The sequence below is a fragment of the Myodes glareolus genome, chromosome 14 (assembly GCF_982192425.1).
Source record: "Myodes glareolus chromosome 14, mMyoGla1.1, whole genome shotgun sequence".
Classification (NCBI taxonomy): Eukaryota; Metazoa; Chordata; class Mammalia; order Rodentia; family Cricetidae; genus Myodes; species Myodes glareolus.
Window position 1 is genome coordinate 20,750,018 of NC_142039.1, and position 20,509 is coordinate 20,770,526.

Sequence of the window (20,509 nt, forward strand, 5' to 3'; positions counted from 1 at the left end):
ACGATGTACAAAGTTGTAGCTTGCTCAGTTTAGTCTACATTTGGATATATTTAAATTTACTTCTAACTTTTACTTCTTTTCTAAACTGAACACACCCCATCCTCTCATTCACTTTTTAAACATTCTTGGGAACTCTCAATATATGAACAGATCACACACACACACACACACACACACACACACACACACACACATCTGGCTCATGTATTTATTTTTTTATTTATAATGAAAGAAACTAGTGAGTTTGTTTACCAAACACAGGTACCAGGTTGCCTATGGGAGTGTGAGTGACCCCAAAACAACCTCCCTGGAAAGTCTAGGCTCAGCATGATTGATAGCTAGCTGCCCCATGGTAGCTGGGCTGAAGTCGACTTCCCGTCACCTGCCCCACCCAATATTCTCTATCACCTTCCCAGACCCTGAGGCCACCTGTAATTAGGGCAGAATTGCATGCAAATGGCTGGGGAAAGTAGTCAGAACCTAGGATGAGAGGCCAAGGGCTCTCCAGCCTTTCTTCTGGGAAGGAATGTCAACTGTCAACAAACCCAGCTGTGATGAGCTTTTGCAAGCAGGTGCAGTGATCCCATGGAAAGGCTGTTTTTCCCCCTAAGAGAGCACTGTGTGAACACACTTTCATGGATTTTGTGTTATGCAGTAGTGGTGACTTGTCTGAAATCATAGGAATAAAGATGCGCTCTGATCCTTAAGATAACAGATAGGGTTTTCTTTTGCAAGTTGCTGAGGTCAGTCAAAGCTGTGCTTAATCAAGGGAAAAGTCTGTGTGGGACTCTGAAGCTGGTCTAACTCTTTGCAAACCTCCAAATCCATCTATAATGTGCAACTTACAGTTTCGTTGAAGCTATAACAACCCATACCTGCCTATCTGGATCATAGAAGCAATTATCCACAAACCGAAGAAGGCTCCTGCTGTCTCAACTATTCCAGGACACCTGGCAGACAAAGTGACCTAAAATAAGGATTCTCCACCATAAGAAAATCTGTCATACTCTACCCATTCTGAGACATTTGAAGATGTGTGCAGTCTGGCATCTGATGGGCACTGCTCAGAAACTCCATTGCTTGTTTTACTTTGTGACTGGTACCTGCGAACAAAGAAATGACCCAGAATGAATGTGCCAAGAGTAAGATCCCTATGACTGCAGTTACAGATGATCAAAAAGCACTGTAGTCTTTGCTTTCTTGAAAAGTATGTGAAGACCCAAGGTCTGGTTTTCATTGAGTTCTCACCATTCTTGGAAGTTTTCAGTATGACAGTGAGCTCCCACATAGTTTTGCCTGAGGAATTGAGATCTACCTCACTTTTAACAGTGTCTTTGCTGTTGTGGAAGGAATGGAGGAATGAGTAAGAACCATCTACATTTAGTGAGGATGTACTACTTCAAGAATAGAGGAAGAAGCATCTCTCAAGATCTTCAGGAATTATTTCCAGATCAATGAGTTTTTTACCTGATAGTGAGCAAATCTATCATCCATCATCTCTATACATCTATACACACAGATACATACATGTATGTGTACATATATACAAACACATATATGCAAGTAAGATAGGATGAGAGGATTTGCAATGGGAGAGGTCATTTTGAAAGAAGAATAGAAAGATCGAACTGGTAGAAGCCAAAGTAGATTTTGTTTTGTTTAATTTTTGGAATGTTTCATCTCCTAATTCTAGCATCCAGGTCTCCTTAAAGTCTACTTCTTTTCAGGTATCTTCACTTGAATGTAGAGAACATTTTCCTTTTATCCACATGACAAATGATTTAGTTTCTGGTTAAAACTGTAGACAAATACTTTAGGAATTCCAAGCTGTAGAAACTGTAGAATCCTTATAAGAGTACAAGATTTTGGTCCTGTAGGAATTAAATTTCTGGCTGACCTCTTTGTACTTGAAGATGGTTTTAAGTTTGCTCATGCAGTTTGTGTTGATTTTACTTTCATTCTAAAATAAATTCCTTAATCCGGAGACAAGTATCTGACTCCTTAGAAAAAATACTTCTGGGTTTTCATTGAGTTCTTGGGTTTTCATTGAGTTCCTAAAGTGTTTACCAATCCACTCAAATTTGACAGGACACAGACTCTAAACTTGACCTCCCCTTTGGTGAACAATTCTTGACACTTTTGCTGTGGTACTGAAGTTAAAAACCATGGCAATCATCTTAATATTTGAACTAGAAGCAAACAGCTGCTGCTTCCCACTCTTATGTTTTCCCAGGAAGGAAAACCATTTCTATGCTGATGCTGAAGTGATCCTCCTCTGTTTTCTCATTCTGCTTGCGATTTCTCCCTTTTGTTTCCACAGCCCATGGCCGTCCTGAATTCTGCTCTTTGGCCACCATGAGCAGATGGAACTGTCTCATATATAGCGTTCAGATGGTCATCTCGAAGACTGGCGAGCACTCTGGGGTGAGTGGTGTACCTAGGCTTATATGTGTCCCTCTTTCAGTGACTCGGAATTCTCTATTTGCCTGCTTTTGATTTCTTTTCAAAACTTGCTTTCTTTTTTTATGACACTTTGGGTTATCATCTATTGCCAGAGTTAATTTACATCTACTTATCCTTTCTGAGCTAAATTGTGTAGAACATGATAAATCTAAATGCTATTTAGTACACAGCATTTGTATCACTCTAACTATTCTATCGAGCCCAGTCAATAAGGAAAGGACAGAAGGAAAGTGAAGTAAGGAAAGTCACATATTCTCTCTTGAGAATAAGCGTCAACCTTACAATGAACTTGCCGTACAAGGCAGAATGGGTTCTATAAAAATACACATGCTTCAGACACATGTCCCCAGAACTCCAAAACTAATGAATTGAGAAAGACAGATTGGCCAAGTAAGGCTATCAGACAGTGCTGTATTTGGGCTAGAGGGATGGTTCCACTGTTAAGAGCAATACAGCTCTCTCGAAAGAGGACCTGCATTTCATGTGTTTCATTTCCAACACCCGTGTCAAGGAATACACATTTACTTCTAAGTGCTGCTCCAGGGGTTCAGTGAGTCTACAGGCGCACACACATACAGAGGAGAGAGAGAGAGAGAGAGAGAGAGAGAGAGAGAGAGAGAGAGAATTACATAATCTAACAACACTAAAAATAAATTTTTAAAAGAATTCTTATTAAATTCCCTTGAGAGTTTGAGAATAAAAAATGGAGTATTAGAATATACCTCTATATTTAAATATGCCTCTGTATTTACATTTATTTTGTGGAAGATGAATCCCGAATTCATATTTCCACAATATAAACTATACTATCTCAAAGTAGTATCATATATCTTAGATGACCATTACATCCAATACTGCTTAGAAAAAAAGTATGTGCTTTCTTTGGACTACAGCCTGAATATAAAATGACATTTTTTTTTACAATTTTTAAAGAAAATTTATGTTTGTTTTCATTTACTTGAACATGATCATGGAATGACCACAAAGAGTGAGCTATTTTCAAACATATTTAAACATCTAAAAGATAGATATTGATTAACAGAATGCTCTTACTGAGATTCGCAGCTACAGACAGAAACAAAAGTCTGGGGACAGAATATAATTTAAAATGAGTATATACTGGCTCGCCTTACCTCCCAAGCACAAAGATGAAGCACCCCAAATAAAAGCATTATGCCATAGTTCATGTCTACTCCCTATCCAATTCCAGAAAACAAGGCAGCTCACTACGACAGCAGGGATTTTGATGATAATTTCATGCTTGAGAAGAGCAGGGGTTAAGAAACAGCAAATGACAAACAAAGTTGTTTCCATCGACTGAGTGCCTTTGCTAGTCTGCTACCAAGTTAGCAAGTCACCTGTGTTGATTATATCCTACGAAGTTTGCTTTCTGAAGACATTCAGCCTCTGTTAAGGGGTTAGGAAAGCTTTTTATCAAATTGAAATCACTTCATGGAAGAATAACACTATATTTTTCATGCTTTGTTATCACCTGTCCCCAAGAAGCTGAGATGATAGGATGAATTTCCTATTAGAGTGTTTTCCTTTGCTTAATTTCTCTCCTATCTTACCACTCTGCCAGCATCCCCACTCTGCACTAAAGAAAGGTGCTACCTTCTGCATTGATCATGTTTATTGACATCTTGCTATCCATCCATAACAAAATCTGTCTCCTCATCACCAAACATTTCTCTCCCAGGCTTTCCCCTTAACACCAATACTCTTTATACATGCGCCACAAACACACACACACTCTTACAAGAAAAGTAAGAGGTGTCTTTTTTTAACCTCACGACCTTGGTCTATCACAGTTCGTATGATGCTTTGCATAAGATATTTCAGACATCAGGAAAGATGCACACATGCACTCATCAACTCTCCTGCTTTCCTCCCTGCAGTCCATACTGCCTGGCAGACTCACCGCTACAAACTCTGCGTTTTCTACGTGTTCACCTCTGATGCTCGAGCTACGGCTGCAGCCACCCAGCAGGGCTTGCTGCAGCTTGTTCCTATGGGTTAATTGCTGTCTCTGTTCCTTGAAGGACCACCACAATTGTCGGCTTTGCTGAAACACCTTTGATACCAAATCCCCGCTCTTGGAAAGCTTACAGCCCACACACTCGGATTCCTCCAGTCACCAAGAACACCAACTCTGAAAGCAAAGCTGTTCTCTGTGCAGCCTCTGAACTCCACTTCTCTCATGTCCCATGTCGGATGCTCCATCGAGAGAGGCGCAGGTCTGTGAAATGCAGATCTTCACTTGCAATTCCAGAGTGAGTCTTTGAGCCAGGAAGATAAACGCTTGGCACACCTGTTGCCATTTGCCAGTGAGTTATGATCTTTATAGGCTGATGCCATTGGCCTCCCAGTAGTAGGTTGTGTGTGATCTTTGAAATGTTTATTTCCACAAAAAAAACATCTTCCACATTACCTTCTGGATTGCTACTTTGAAAAACTGGAAACCATCTTTGAGAGATTTGGCTAGAATTTGAAGGTGACTTTCTCTGGTATATGAAGACGTCAGACCTAACTAATCCAATGTATTTAGAGAAAGGGCAGCAGTAAGAAATTTAAGAAAGCACCAATGTGCATTTATATGTTGAAAAGACCATATAATTAATATTTTCTTTTAAGCCAGCATAAGAGCAGCCAAGAAAATCAGATGGTTTGGAAACATGGACAAATGAAGTAGAATTTCATTGCAATTAATTAACTAATTAGTGTGTCTGCTAGCCATAGTGTGTAGCGGGAGGTCAGAGGACAGCTTGCCAGAGTTGGCTTTCCCCTTCCACACTGTGGGTCCCAGGGATCAAACTGAAGTTGCCACACACAACAGCAAATGCCTTTACCTGCTGAGCCATCTTCCTGTTTTTTTAACTGCGTGGAAAATTGTAGGGGAAAAGGCTTTGTGTAAAACAACGCTCATTTTTAAATCTTTTTGTTCCATGGTTTGAGTATAATCAGTAGCTGCCCCACACAATTCTTGTGCTCCAATGTCAAAACCTCAATTGCCCTTCAAGTTGATCAAGACAAGTTGACACCCACTGAGAGCAGACATGGCCAACGTTTACACTGGGCAACTGACAGTCGAGCATCTCCACACTGCAATTTCTCCAGAGTACATGGAATCTGTGTATCACAACAACTGTTCATTGGTTTTTATTTTTACATTTAGTCATTTTGCGTGTGTGTGTGTGTGTGTGTGTGTGTGTGTGTGTGTGTTTACATGTGTTTCCCATGACACACCCATTAAGGTCAGAATCCAAGTCTCAGGGCTAAGAGTCAATTCTCTTCTTCCAACTTATAGGTCTTGGTATGCATTTTGGGTACCAATCTTAGGCATATGTGCCTGTACCTGCTCAGCTGTCTCCCCGGCTACAGTCCATAGTTTCAATAAATGATAAATGATTAGCGTTGTTTCTATTAAAAACTAAACTCTGAAGATAAGATATCAGACTAAGAGATATCTTTTGCAAAATTTGAGAACCCACCTAAGGGTGTAGCACAGTGGTGTCCCTTACTCAGCACTGGAGAAAGAACTAACAATGAAAGTGGAATCAGATGCAGCTGGAATTTCCCACAGAAATGCTCTTATAGATGGAAACCTGCTTCAATGTATTTTTATAAGGTGCTAAAATTATCCTGTCCTTATTTTAGCTTGCTTGTCATATTTTATCTGAAACAAAAAATAAACTTAAAACAAGCAAGCTGAAGTAAATATACTCTTCCATTTTCAGGTTCAAAATTTGCAATTCTCTCTCTCTCTCTCTCTCTCTCTCTCTCTCTCACTCGCTCCCTCTCTCTTTCTTTCTCATTCACAGAAGAACTAAGAACAGTTCTGGCAATTTCACTGTTCTTTAGAATTGCTAAGTTCTTTTCATCTTCAAAGTGCTTTATAAAAATTTCTAATTAGGCTCCTCGGGGCCGCCTCCTATTCTCGCTCGCTAATCATAAAACAGCATACCTGCTCTTCTTCCTAGAGCTGAGCCACACATCATCCCTAATCATCACAAAAGAGAGGGGGAAAGTGTCTGTCAGAATTTCAACTTAATGAATGACAAATCTCGGCACTTCCTTAAATGTGAGTCCAACTGCTGGAGCCCTAATCCCTCATTAGCTGTATTTGGTCATTATTTATTCAGAGTAGAGATAGGTTTTAATGCTAGGCTTATCTGCAATTACATGCACTAGTTTAAAAAGTTGCATTTCCTTTCAACCTATAATATTATTCTAATGAATTACATTTTGTTTCCTTAAAAAAAAATTCACTCCCTTTCTTTACTGTTTTAAAAGTTACCTTTCTGTTAGTTGTACTTTTTTCATGTGTTTGTGCATGTGTGCGCAGATGCACACACAAGTACGTATGTGCACTTCTCTTTGTTCAGGTACACATAAGTACAGGTACACATGCTGGTGGAAGTCAAAGGACAACCCCAGGTGCCATTCCTTTGAAGCTGTCCAACACATGTCTGTTTTAGACATGATTTCTCACTAGCCTGGAACTCAACAAACAGACTAAGCTAGCTGGCCCGGAGACGGGGGATCCACCTGTCTCTGCCTCCCAAGTGCCAGAATTACAAGTGCACACAACCACAACGGGTTTTTTTTTTTAATGTGGGTTCTGAGGACACCACTACTAGGAGCAACCTTGTAGTTGAACAAGCTGTGCTTGCTAGTCATTGCTCTGAGAGTCAACACTGACTACCAGGAACAACGGGATGTGTGAGAATGATAATGTCAGAACAAATTTAAACCAGCAATCTTTTATCTAGATACATATCCTAAAGGGTCAGACCCATTATATTAAAGAGACATCTGCTCCACCCTGCTCAGTATATTCAGTATAATTTACAATAGCTGAGGTACAGATGCCTTTTTTTGTCTATCATTGGATTTATAGGCAAAGATAATTTGGCACCTTTCACATGAAGGACTATTATTCAGCATTTCCAAAGGAGACAACCGGGGCTAAGGAGATAAACTCATTGGTCAAATCACTTGCTACACGTGTGTAGGTGGGCCTTCTGTCTATGTGGTATGTTCATTGGTTAATAAAGAGACTGTCTTGACCCTTTGATAGGACAGAAAATTAGGTAGGCGGAGTAAGCAGAACAGAATGCTGGGAAGTGGGCAATGAGGCAGACACCGTGGAGCCAGCCACCAGGTCAGAAATGCTGAATCTTTCCTGGTAAGCCAGCACCTCATGGTGCTACTCAGATTATTAGAAATGGGTTAGTCAAGATGTGAGAGCCATCACACAGAGTTAGTTAGCCAGTAACTAACTCTCTAGAGATAATGGGCCAGGCAGTGTTTAATGAATACAATCTGTGTGTTGTTATTTCCAGGGCTAAGCTAGCTGTGCGGGAGCCGGGCAGGACAAAAAGCAGGCCTGCCCGCAGCTCCTCAATACATGTGAGAGTGTGAGGATGTGAGTTAGTATCCTTGTGGCCCACGTTATCTGCACTAAGTAGAGTACATCTATAATACCGATGCTACAGCTCAAGAGGCAGAGACAGAATTCCTTGGGAGCTCAAGGGCCAGCTACGTTGGCATGCAAAGATAAGCAGCAAAGCGACTGTTTCAAAAGAAGCATAAGGTAAAAATGACACCTGAGCTTATTCTCTGACCTTCACATGACAAGGAGAAAATCCCATCATCAGAATCACTTGAACGGCCTGGAGCACACTGTGCTAAGTGCAATAAGCCAGGCACTGACAGTCAAAAGTATGTCCTAATCTATACGTGGAATATAAAGAAAACTTATAAAAACAAAAAGTGTAGACATGTTTGCAAGGGTTTAGAGACAGGGAAGAGCGGACGATCAGGAACAAAGGGCACAAAAGTCAATTAAGATGTAAAGAAAAAATGGCATGTTTTATGAAGAGGGGCATATTATGTGCCTTGATTCAACCACTCCATACTATATTCCTACAGCATAGCAATGTTTTGTACACATAATTAGATATAACTGTGATTTGTTCCAACATTTAAATAAACACTACTTCATACTTAAAGCATTTTAATATTCAGTGGGAGTATCTACTGGGCAACTGGAGGCAGAATCTGAAGAAGGACAGACAGACACACTCAAGAAAACAAATCATTTGTCTTTCACTTTAATGGGCGCAGAACTATGTAGTGCGTGTTTTCGGTAATGCTTGCACAACTGAAAACCAGAAGCTTGCAGTCGTGATGAAGAGCACGGGTCCTAGTCTCTCACTGGGAAAACTAGAGAGCAGGATGGGAGAACTGCCAATGTTTGGGGTGTTTCAGATAATGCTATAAAGTGCAGACATTTCTCTGAAGCTTATCTGCCTTCATCTGAACAACCCGAGCCCAGAGATCAGCTTGCAGATCTGCCACAGTAATTTCTCTGGCAAGACTTCCAGTGTCTCCCTGTTCCTGGCTCTCTCATCGGACCTTCCAGCCTTGGATTTATCTTATCCCTGTAATAAAAAAGACACGATGGTACAGTTAAAAGACATATTCAATGGGAATCAAATCAAGATTTTTCTGCAGCAATAAATGAGAATATATTTAAGTATTTTTTCCAGTAAATGTTTCAGTGTACTGCAAGATAAATTATTTACCTGTTTGTTTTTGAAATCAATAAATTAGTGCCTTGAATATTTGGGTTAATTTAAGCAATAAATTTAAGAAATAGGAATATCATTCTAAAATCAGTCTATCAGAAATATCTTAATGAAAATGTCAGTATTGTATTGGGTCTCCACATTGACTTTCTAATAACAATTGAGTCCAAGCATTCTTTCACACCTAGGGACACTAAATTACAATGAAAATTTTCTATTGTGCATTCCAAGTAAGGATCTTAAGAAATAATTCTGAAGCTAAACCTTTTGCTGCGTCTATAATCCTAGGATCACTCGGAGCTACAAAAGCCCCTGGTCTAGCATCACTTCTGTGCTTGTGATAAAGCACCTGAACAAAAACAAACTTCGGGAGGAGAGGGTTTATTTGGGTTAGACTTTTCCCAGGCTATAATCTATTGTTTCTTGGAAGTCAAGGCAGGTGCTCAAACAGCCAGTCACATTGATCCACAGCAAAGAGAAGAAAACAAAACAAGTAGATCGCTAGACCTTTTTCACTCTTCACACTTCTGGACCAGCTCAGGGAATGGTGCCACCCGAAATGAGTCCTAAGTGTTGCTGCACCAATTAATGATAAAGAAAATTCACCAAAGGCATACCAGAAGTCCAACCTGATCTACACGTGTCCTTACTAAGAATCTCTTCCATGTGATTCTATGCGGTGTCAGGTCAACACTTAAAACTAATCAATATAGACTGTCCTTGTCTAAAAAGGAAAACAATAAAAAGTGATCAATTGATTCATTAAGTAACTCTTTTCCAAACAAATATTTATTTTGTCTTATTATTTTATACTTCACATATTTGCAATAGTAATTTAGTCTAACTATTTCTCGGTCTGGTCCAGTAAAGATATTTTGATAATGACTTCACTAAATTTCCCAAAATAAAAATAAGACCTGGTACCTGTTTACTGAGACTCAGGTGCTGTAACGCTGTGTAGATTACTGCAGTTAATCTGAGGACTAACTTCATAAGGAGGTAATATTTTTCGGTTCCTATGAAAGGACCCGAAAGACTGAGAAAACTAACCCCATAAGGAAGACTAACTCCATAAGGAGGTGATATTTCTCAGTTTCTATGGATGAACTTGAGGGACTGAGAAAATTTAAGGGTCTTACTTTAAAGGCTAATAGTTACTAGGTAGCACTAGTAAATCATTTTTCATTTCAAAACATTACTTAAGCAAGATATTAGAGTGAACTCTTTTTCATTTTACTTCCAACCAAAGTTTCCCCTCCTTCCCCTCCTAACTTCTCCCTCACACCTCCCCTTTCCCCCTCCCGCTATCCACTCCTTCTCCACGGTTTCTCTTCAGACACAGGTGGGCCTTCCACGGAAGTCAGACAGACGTGATAGAACAAGTAGCCGTGAGACTTAGCTCTTCCTCGTCTATTAAAGTTGGATGAAGCAATCCGGTAGAAGGAATGGGTCCGAAAAGCAGTCAGCAGAGTCAGAGAGAGTCCCTGCTCCCACTGTCAGGAGTCCCACAAGAAGATCATGTTACATAGCGGCAGCATATATGTAGAGGCAAAGGTCAGTCCCATGCATGCTTCATAGTTGTCGGTTCCGTCTCTGTGAGCCCCCAAGAGCCCAGATTTGTTGAGTCTGTGGACTTTCTTGTGGTGTCTTTGACACCTCTGGCTTCTCTTATCTTTCCTCTCCCTCTTTCATAGGATTCTCTGAGCTTGGCCTAATGTTGGCAATGACAAATATCTCCACTCATTTTCTGGTAAGCACATAAGCACCACAAAATTGGAACACAGCAACAATAACCATAGAATGGAAAATAATCCAAGAGAGAGAGAGAGAAAAAAAGAAAGAAAGGAAGGAAGGAAGGAAGGAAGGAAGGAAGGAAGGAAGAAAGAAAGAAAGAAACTCATAGCCGGACACTTTGGTCTGGCTAAGAATTTAATGGCATAAGAGGAAATACAGCATCTAGGGAAAGAGGCTTTTCACCCTGGTTGCTTCTGCTGGTGTCATGCTGCAAGGCTTCTCTTAAAACACTGGCATTTGGCCTTTGTATTTGGGAATACAAAAGCTATTTTCAGGATGATTCATTTCAGGCTACCCATAAGCCTACAGGGATATTTAAGGACACAGCTAAAAATCCAAGTCTGTCCTTACAATTTACAAAATAAACCGTGAGAGGCACCGACGCTGTGCACTGCTCAGGTTGCACTAGCCCTGCCCTCTTCTGCAATGAGCTAACCTTCCGGTGTCTTTCTGCCTTCCTGTAGATCTGATCTCGCATGTTCTCTTTGGGGCTAGTGACTTTGATACTTACTGCTCCAGTGAATCTGAGAGTTATCCGGGGCAGAGTTCGAGCACCGAGAAGATAACCCACCAAGTTACCTCCTTCCAGAGCATTCCGAGGTTCCTTCTAATTTGTTAGCAGTTTTTAGCAAACCCTGCCTTCCCCTGGGCTTCTTTTTTATTAATATTATTTTAGCTCATATCTTTTCTTGTCTTTAACTCTACATCTCTTGTCACAAAAGCTGAGTTAAATCCATCCTCAACCTGAATTAAGTACCATCTGTCATGTTCTATGTTATGTGTTCACTTTCATACAAGCAGTACACAACTACAGTCATCAAAATGTATAACACACACAAACATCTTTATGCCAAATATCCATAATGTATTAGCTGCAGATACTAACTATAAATGATGATGGTACTCAATGAACTTATTTGTGTCATTTTAGAATTTTTAGACTTAAAACATAAGAGCAATTTAATATCCATGTTCCAAGAATGAATTTTCATTTTAAGCAAAGTGGTTCTGCCAAATTACTTATTTGAGAATCATAGCATATTTGAAAATTATAAACGCTAACGTGTGGCCTGCAATGGGATAAACCCTCATTAGCTGTCATTTCTTTCGTTAAAATGTCTTCCTGTGTTCTAGTCATTTACCATAAATGCATAACGAAATTCAGTCTAGTCTTCATTCTTTACTTTCATGCTTCCTTCTTTCTTTCCTCTCTTATTGCAGACTCATGATGGAAAGATACATGCTCATTCCCCAATGGAATTAACTTGTTTATCCTGAAGATCTATGGGGACTTGATAACAATCTGCTGCTGCGATATGCCTTAGCTGTTTTTATTTGAGGAGCCATACAGCGAAACAGCCATGGCCTGTCTCAAAGCTAAGTCTATAAACTCAATTTAAAATGAAATAATTCCCCCTTTTCATGTTTCCTCTCAGTAATTCATCACAGTCTACCTGCTACATCCCCAGTTTAGTAGATTATGATGATGGCCCAAATTAAGACATTCACTCCCACGCATATTAGTTCTTCTGAAATATGACATGATCTATGAAGAATGGAGATTCAGTTATTTGTCTTTATCACTGACATTTTCAAAGAACTAAGATATATCATTTGTGTTATCATAAAACATATTTTCACATTGCTTCAGGGCCCAACAGGTATTTTCTTCTAGTTGAAATTATATGGGACTCTGAGATTATGTCTGTGCCTTGGTATTTAAAGATATAACAAGGAAAATTTAAGCTACTCAGTATTGTTAAATACACAAATATGACATCAGTAGCATATATCTAGAAATGCCAAGAAGACATGTAAAGAATATAACTGCATCAATACTGATTTATACAAATGGAGAAATACCTCTATAACTACTTTTCATTTAAAACAGAATATTCTGACATCATAATTTATTTTTCAGTTTTGCACATAAGAATTTTTTGACTCTGTTTACCATCTGTACCAAAGAAATGCATGTCTTTTTAAATTAGCAATTTATTCTTTAGCATGTGAACAAACAGCTCTGTTTGAACAACACTAAATACAGGGATATACTTGATTTCCCTGACTCATGTGACACATGAAGTTTCTGACTCATAAATATGTGCTAGGACAAGCATTTAGAGTAATCACAATTTACATATCTTCCACCTTGTTCCCCTCAGCAACAGGATCAAGAAACAATTTTTCTTCTATTTGACTTCCTTAATAAAGTAACCTCGTAAGTCGCCTGTGAGTTCATAGCTTAGAGATTTTAATCTTTATTTCTACTCCCTGATGTGTCTACAAGCAGACAATCCATTAAATAGAGAGTGGGTATTTTGATCCCACAGCATATACAGTTCAATTTCAAAAAGTTTAAGATGCTTGATGTATAAAAGTAAAACTAGCAAAATGGAAAAAACTGAACAAGGAAAAATTGTGTTTCTGATATTTAAGTATTTTTAATGTTAAGGCCTTTTCTAAGTGCACATTTCAGTGTCTATATATGCCAGGCTTCAAAGATGGTGTTGCTTGAGGGATACTACCTAAGTCCCCTACATAACAGAAATGATTGCTATTATTTAATTCTGTGCAAAATGGTAAGCCATGAGTGCATCCTGATTCTCATGCTCATTACAAGGAGGGGATATGACCCATCTCCATTTCCTGGATGGAAGGCAGATGTACCAAGCTGAAATGGTTGACTCAAGATCATAGGGCTAGCAACTGGCTGACCATTAGCCCAGCCCCTTGACAACTTAACCCCATGACTCTTCCACATTCTACATTCTTCTGGTAGCCTGAGGAATTGTGCTCCTGGTAGTCACCAACTAATGGTGGCAATTATTCTCTTCAACAGAAGAATGAAGTTCTTTTATTCAAAATATAGATAGCTACCCCTTGGAGTCAACTGGGAATTTATTCCAAGACCCCAAACATACCAAAATCCACAGAGGCTCAAGTGTCTTATATAAAACAATACAATATTTACATGCGACCTTTGCACAGCTTCCTATAAATTTTATATCACCTCTAAACTACTTATAATATGTATTACATGCAAATATATAAATAGCTGTTATACTACATCATTTAGGGGGGAAAAGACAAAAACCAATGTTTTCAGTAAATACAAATTATTTTTTTTAAAGATTTAATTAGTTTTTTTGGTGTGTGTGTGTGTGTGTGCGAGTGTGAGTGTATGTGCATGTTTGTCTGAGTATATTTATGTGTACCACTTGCTTAGATTCCAGTAGAGGTGAGAAGAGGGGTTCAGATTCCTTGGTCACTTGGAGTTGCAGAAAATGGTGAGCTGCCCAATATGGCTGACTGGAAGCAAACTTGGGCTCTCTAGGAGATCAATAAACTCTGTTGGTCACTGAAACACCCATTCAGCCTCCAGTTGCTGTGCTTTCTTTTACTAAATATTTTCTTTTTCCTGAATTGAACACATGGATGCAAACCACAAGTATGGAGACCTGAGACACAACAGTCTATTGTCCACAACCACCAATGGCACAGTCTACAGCAAAGCCAGGAATGAAGTGCCGCTGCTATTGGTTGTTTCCCATTCATTCATCATCCTACATGTGTTCATGATGGAGGCCTAGGCCACGGAGCAGGAGCCAGAGAATATCCTTGTCGATCTGGGTCTCTGCTTCTACCTTGACATGGCTCCAGGGAGTGAATTCAAATCTCTAATCTTGAATGGCATATAGCTCTACCTGCTGAGCCATCCTGACAGCCCTGCTATTTCTTAAATCGATCCTGACAAAGAGTGGAGAGAAACCTGAACATCAAGGCAGACGATGAGCGATGATAACCAGGATCTGTTAGATGGATCACGAACACGAGCATATGCTGACGTAACTCCAAACATCAATTTTCACATGTGTGTTTAATAATATCACACCATTGCAGTTGCTACGTAGTCAGCTTCTTGTGCCCTGGTCATCCCCCATGGTAGGAAGGAGTGGAAGTTTGTTTCTCAGTTATAAAAACTTTCCACAGAATTCAACAGCATGCACTGCCCTGTGGATGTTCAAGCCACAATGGTTAAGATAATGCAGGGAGAATTAAGAGGTGCAGTCATCAGATGATGCAGCTGCATGTGTTGAATTGCAGCTTCAGCCTTCCGGAAACTGATGCCGTCATTTAATTGCCCTGCGATAAATCAATTTTGTGAAATCAAAGTGGGATTTCGGCATACACAATGTTTTTACTTCTCTTGCTGATAAGTTGCAGTCCCATCGAACTCCAAGCTTGTGTGCTGACATGGACCAAGTGTTAAGCTAGATTAAAATTGGTATTATTTGGCTTTCTACTTAAGGCAATATTTCTAAACCAAGCCTTTTATAATAGATCCACGCATAAACACATTTGCAGGTAGTTGTTTGAGGTAATCCATTTTTGCATTCTAGTTTATTCATTGTTCATGGGCCCCTCTACAACTTTAGGTCAGAGCATGAAAGCAAAGAATGAAACTGGGTCTGTATATACCTTTGATGTGTTTTTTCTTTATAAAGGAAATATATCTTTCTAAGCCATAGAAATCTCACCATAATTCACAAATAAACTTAAAATGGCAAAGACCAGTTATAATTTAGATGATTTCCTTCATAAGGTTAATAAAGGAGACAATCATAGCTGGGACTGGCATTTGCATAAATGGAAGTACAAAATGGTGGTCTCCATTGCAGTTCTGCTGTGCTATCCAAGTCACCATTACCGGCTTGATACATAAAACTTCTACATGTGGGTCTGAGATGGTATCTAGGCTATATGGCAACATTCCATTATAACTGAGACAATAAACACAGTGTAATATAAGGTGACCATTCCATCTACTCTCCTGCCGTTTTGAAAGGGTGGATATGCATCAAAGCAGAAATTTTGTCAACTGAAGGAAGGTAATAGGTGAACGGAGGAGTCTGTGAAGAAAGGCTTCCAGGTCATATGACAGATTGGGATAGTTGACCCCCAAGATCAAGTTTGTTGGTAATGACCACATTTGAAAATGAGTACAGTTTCTTCACAAATTTGTATTCAAAGAAACTGGTCAGGTTATACAAAACCTTTTATAGGAGCATATTTGAGTATTTTCAAAGGATATATTTTGACCAGGTTGGGTGGCACATGTCTTTAATCCCAGTACTCAGGAGAACTGCCACAAATTTGAGCTCAACCAAGGTTACACAGAGACACCTTACCTCAACGAAAAAAAAAATCAAAATTTAAGGAAATCAATCAATAAACAAATAACTAAAGTTTATTAACCCTCTAATAACTTAAAATTAGACAAATTGCAAGCCCCATGGTTGTTTTTGTTCTGTTCTGTTTCCTTGCTGTTGTGTTACTGTTTTAGGGTTCCATGCATGTACCCAATGCATTTGATCAAGGGTGGAAAAGAGAAAAAAAATGGTTTGATATGGAGGATTTTTCTTCAAATTGTCTCTTGATAAAAATAATCTTTCCGTACTCTTGCTTCAGTGATCGGGAAGGCTGGTAGTTAACGGCCTTTTATTACAAACTTCCTCAGTTGGCAGCCCAGTAATTAGAGGAGAGCACGTTCCATGTCCCCTCAGTCTCCCCCAGTGGCTTTGATCAGAACTTTGCTCAGTGACACACATCTAATAACCAGGAGTGGCACGAACTGAACCCTTAAGGCCCTGATTTATTCCTTAACTTACATCCTTGACCAAATAGGGGTGTAATTACCCATTATGCTGGTTGCCAATAGCCCCTGACCTTGTGTTCAGGTAGGGACTAAAACAAAGGAAAACACAACAAAGCAGAAAGCTATCACCCTGGAATAAGAAAAAGGTAGGGATAGAATTACAGGGTCCTGGGTCTGGAAGATTAACCAGCATGCTAGTTTAGAGGCAACTTCATTTACAGCTAGGTCTCTTTGCTTTGCCTTGTCTTTAGGTCTTCATTTAAAGGGGCAATGAAGGAGTGGAAAGGTGGGTTTGAAATGACTGCAAGTAAGATTCTATCGAGCAATCTTCCAAGGTGTATAATGTGATATTATGAGCACTGAAAGAAGGTTCTTGGCACAAAGGGACATTTGAGACATGATCACCCTCAATTATAAATCTAAAACATATGAAAAAAATAAACAGCTCTGTCATAATTTACTTGTCCATCAATAGAATCCTTGGGGCAGTATTAACAGAACAACAAAATTCCTCAAAGTCCGGAGTTCTACCTCCATGGTCACCAAGTGTGTTTTTCATCAGTTCTTTGGGGGGAATCACATTAAAACACAGATCTAATTCCACAGGACTAAAATTGGACCAGAGATTGAGCGGTTCTGAAGGCCTCCAGTGAGCCCAATGCTGCTGGTTTCTTAGCCACACTAAGCAATAAAGGGCTAGGCAACTTTACAGCCTTTTTGGGTTCGTTGATTCTTCTCTTGATTGACAATATTATTCTCTGAATTCCTTGTCGCTGCATCACTAACAGATTAGAAGTATCAGAAAGTGCTTAAAGTGGGCTGTGAGGAAGATAACTTACTGTCTTTACAGAGACAGTTAAAAGTAGAACTTCCTAAACAAGAGCTTAACACGGTGACACATGCCAAAGAGGAGAGGAAAGCCTATGAGGTCACAACCCTACGTGAGGTCACAACCCTACGTAAAGAACTACAGGCATTGGTGTTTTTGATTTTAGCCATTCTGACAGGTGTAAGATGGTATCTCAGAGTTGTTTTAATTTGCATTTCCCTGATTGCTAAGGAGGTTGAGCATGACCTTAAGTGTCTTTCGGCCATTCGAACTTCTTCTGATGAGAATTCTCTGTTCAGTTCAGTGCCCCATTTTTTAATTGGGTTAATTAGCATTTTAAAGTCTAGTTTCTTGAGTTCTTTATATATTTTGGAGATCAGACCTTTGTCTGATGTGGGGTTGGTAAAGATCTTCTCCCAATCAGTAGGTTGCCTTTTTGTCTTAATGACAGTGTCCTTTGCTTTACAGCAGCTTCTCAGTTTTAGGAGGTCCCATTTATTCAATGTTGCCCTTATTCTCTGTGCTATTGGGGTTATACATAAGAAGTGGTCTCCTGTGCCCATGTGTTGTAGACTACTTCCCACTTTCTCTTCTATCAAGTTCAGTGTGTTCAGGTTAATATTGAGGTCTTTAATCCATTTGGACTTGAGTTTTGTGCATGGTGATAGATATGAATCTTTTTTCATTCTTCTACAAGTGAACATCCAGTTACTGGACCCTCTGAATGTGGCGAACAATTGGGGAAGACTAAGGGGTCAATGATAATGGCACTGGGATTTGTCTCTACTACATGTACTGGCTTTTTGGGATCCTATTCTCTTTGGATACTTACCTTCCTAAGCCTAGATGTAGAGGGGAGGACATTGGACTTCCCATGGGGCAGGGTGCCTTGCCCTCTCTTAGAACTAGAGGGGATGGCAGGAGGGTGTGGGGGGAGTGGGAGGGAAGTGAGAGGAGGGGAGGAAGTGGGAATTTTGATTAGTATTTTTTTTAAGTAATAAAAATAAGATGGAAAAAAAGACCTACAGGCAACTAAGGAATGCCTAGAGCAGGAGACATAATTTCTCCAGGGAAGAGCCCCCAATCTCTTATCCAATACCAAATGGTCAGATACATACAAATGAAAACATGCATTCAAGTAACATTATACAGACTGAGTTGGCTTTATTTATGTAATTAGGAACATATATGTAGAACTCATACATGTATGCAACAATAATTTACAGAAATAAAGAGGCCATCAATTTGAAAAAAGCAAGGAGGGGTATCTGAGAAAGTTTAAAGGGAGGAAAGGGAAGGAGAAAACTATGGAATTAGAGTCTCAAAATTAAAATAAATAATCTTATTTTTTATAAATAGTTTTAAGAACTAAGACTTCATGACATAAATTTTAAAAATTATATTCCTACTACTGTGGAGATTTGGAAGATATAAAACATTCTAATTAGTAAAACTAAACTCCGCCACCAACACAAATCAGCATATTCGTGTCTATTTCTTATGACAATCAAAAATGTTTGCATACTTTGGACCCAATTCTTTTCTTTTAAAAATAAACTTTAGTGTTCTTTTCTTGGTTTCAATGTCCATGTTATTTTGCATATTTCCTCATCTTAATTGTCAAAATTTTTTTTAAAAAAACAATTGTCTTTCTTACAACTTACTTTCTGTGAGTTTTCATTTTTGTTTGCTATGGGTTTCAGAGATGGATTCTCTCTACCCACTAGGAAGCTTTCTTTGTGGCAGCCCTAAAATTCTCCAGAAAGCACACACCTTGTGAGACCGCCCCTGTGGTTCAGGTATAGACGACTCTGGAAGGATTTACCCCCTGGATTAACCTCAGCACACCTTAGCTGAAAATCACCAATACCTCTTACATGTTCTCTTTAGTGAAGGCTGTGTAGTCATTCATTTTCCTTCACATGTCAATAATGACCCATGTTTTGGTTTCAGCTCATGGCCCTGTGGTGCTGTGCTGTTCTTTCCGGGTAAAAGTCCTCTTAAGAAAAGAACAAGGTTTATAACTTACTCGTGATGTGACTCAGAGTTCTTTCGCGTAATTGAATTTACTGACTCTCATCCATTCCACCCCAAGCACATATCGTCTTTCCCGCCCATCTCCTCCTTCCTGGGACAGTGAGGTAGTAGTCCCATCATAAATGTGAAGTCTATGACCTGATCATTTTTTATAGGAAGAGCATGGATTTTGTTAGTTTGGCTTTAAGTAATAAAAAAAAATACAATTAGAATTATCTTTAAAAGAGAAAGAAGAGTTTGTTGACAATGTAACTGGAATAATTCAAAAGAGAAGTTCTCAGTAGCTGGCTACAAGGATCCAGATTTGGATGAGTGTCTGCTTTGTGTTTCATCCCGCCATCTCCCATGCAATTCTTTGTCTTGTGTTGGCTTTCCTAAGCAGATGTTCCCCCACTGAACTACTGTCATATCCTGTAAATGTTCTAGGATTCCGTGTCACATGGAATCTGAGAAAGCTCAGTATAACAACCAACCTATCATAGGTCATTGATAGATAAGGCTAAACTGGTGCTCCTGGTTCCGCAGCATTCACTGGGACTGAGGGATTCACAGGGTCAACCATCCAGCAGTTGAGTTGGATTGTGTGTCTATCAGTAAAGATGTGATCTGGTGTTGTTATCACCTAAAACACACAGACTATGAGTGGAAAGTTATGGTCTCTGAAGGAAAAGTTTAGACACACTACTAAGAAAAGCTGACAAAATGGATGTCCTGGGAAGGTAAGCAAGAGATCTCTCCTGTGGGAAGAACGAACATCCATTTGAGCTAGCGTACTAACAGCTTCAGCCTTTGCCTCCAGTGTGCTTCATTTTGTGAATACACATATTAATAACTAATGTCAAAGGTAAGGTATCCAATGGATTATTTACTCTCTTTGCTCTTCAAAGTAATACCATTACCTTAGATAGTAATGAACCTAAAGCTAGTCTCAGTATCTGTGGCAGGTTACCCCAATCATCTGTTACTCCAGCTACAGGTAACTGACACCTTTGGTGTGCAAAGGCACACACACACACACACACACACACACACACACAAATGCATTCTCACAACCACACAATCACATAAATATCAATATGTTTTAAGTGTATCATAAATTCATTGAGAATAGCAAGACTAAAAACATTTTTCATA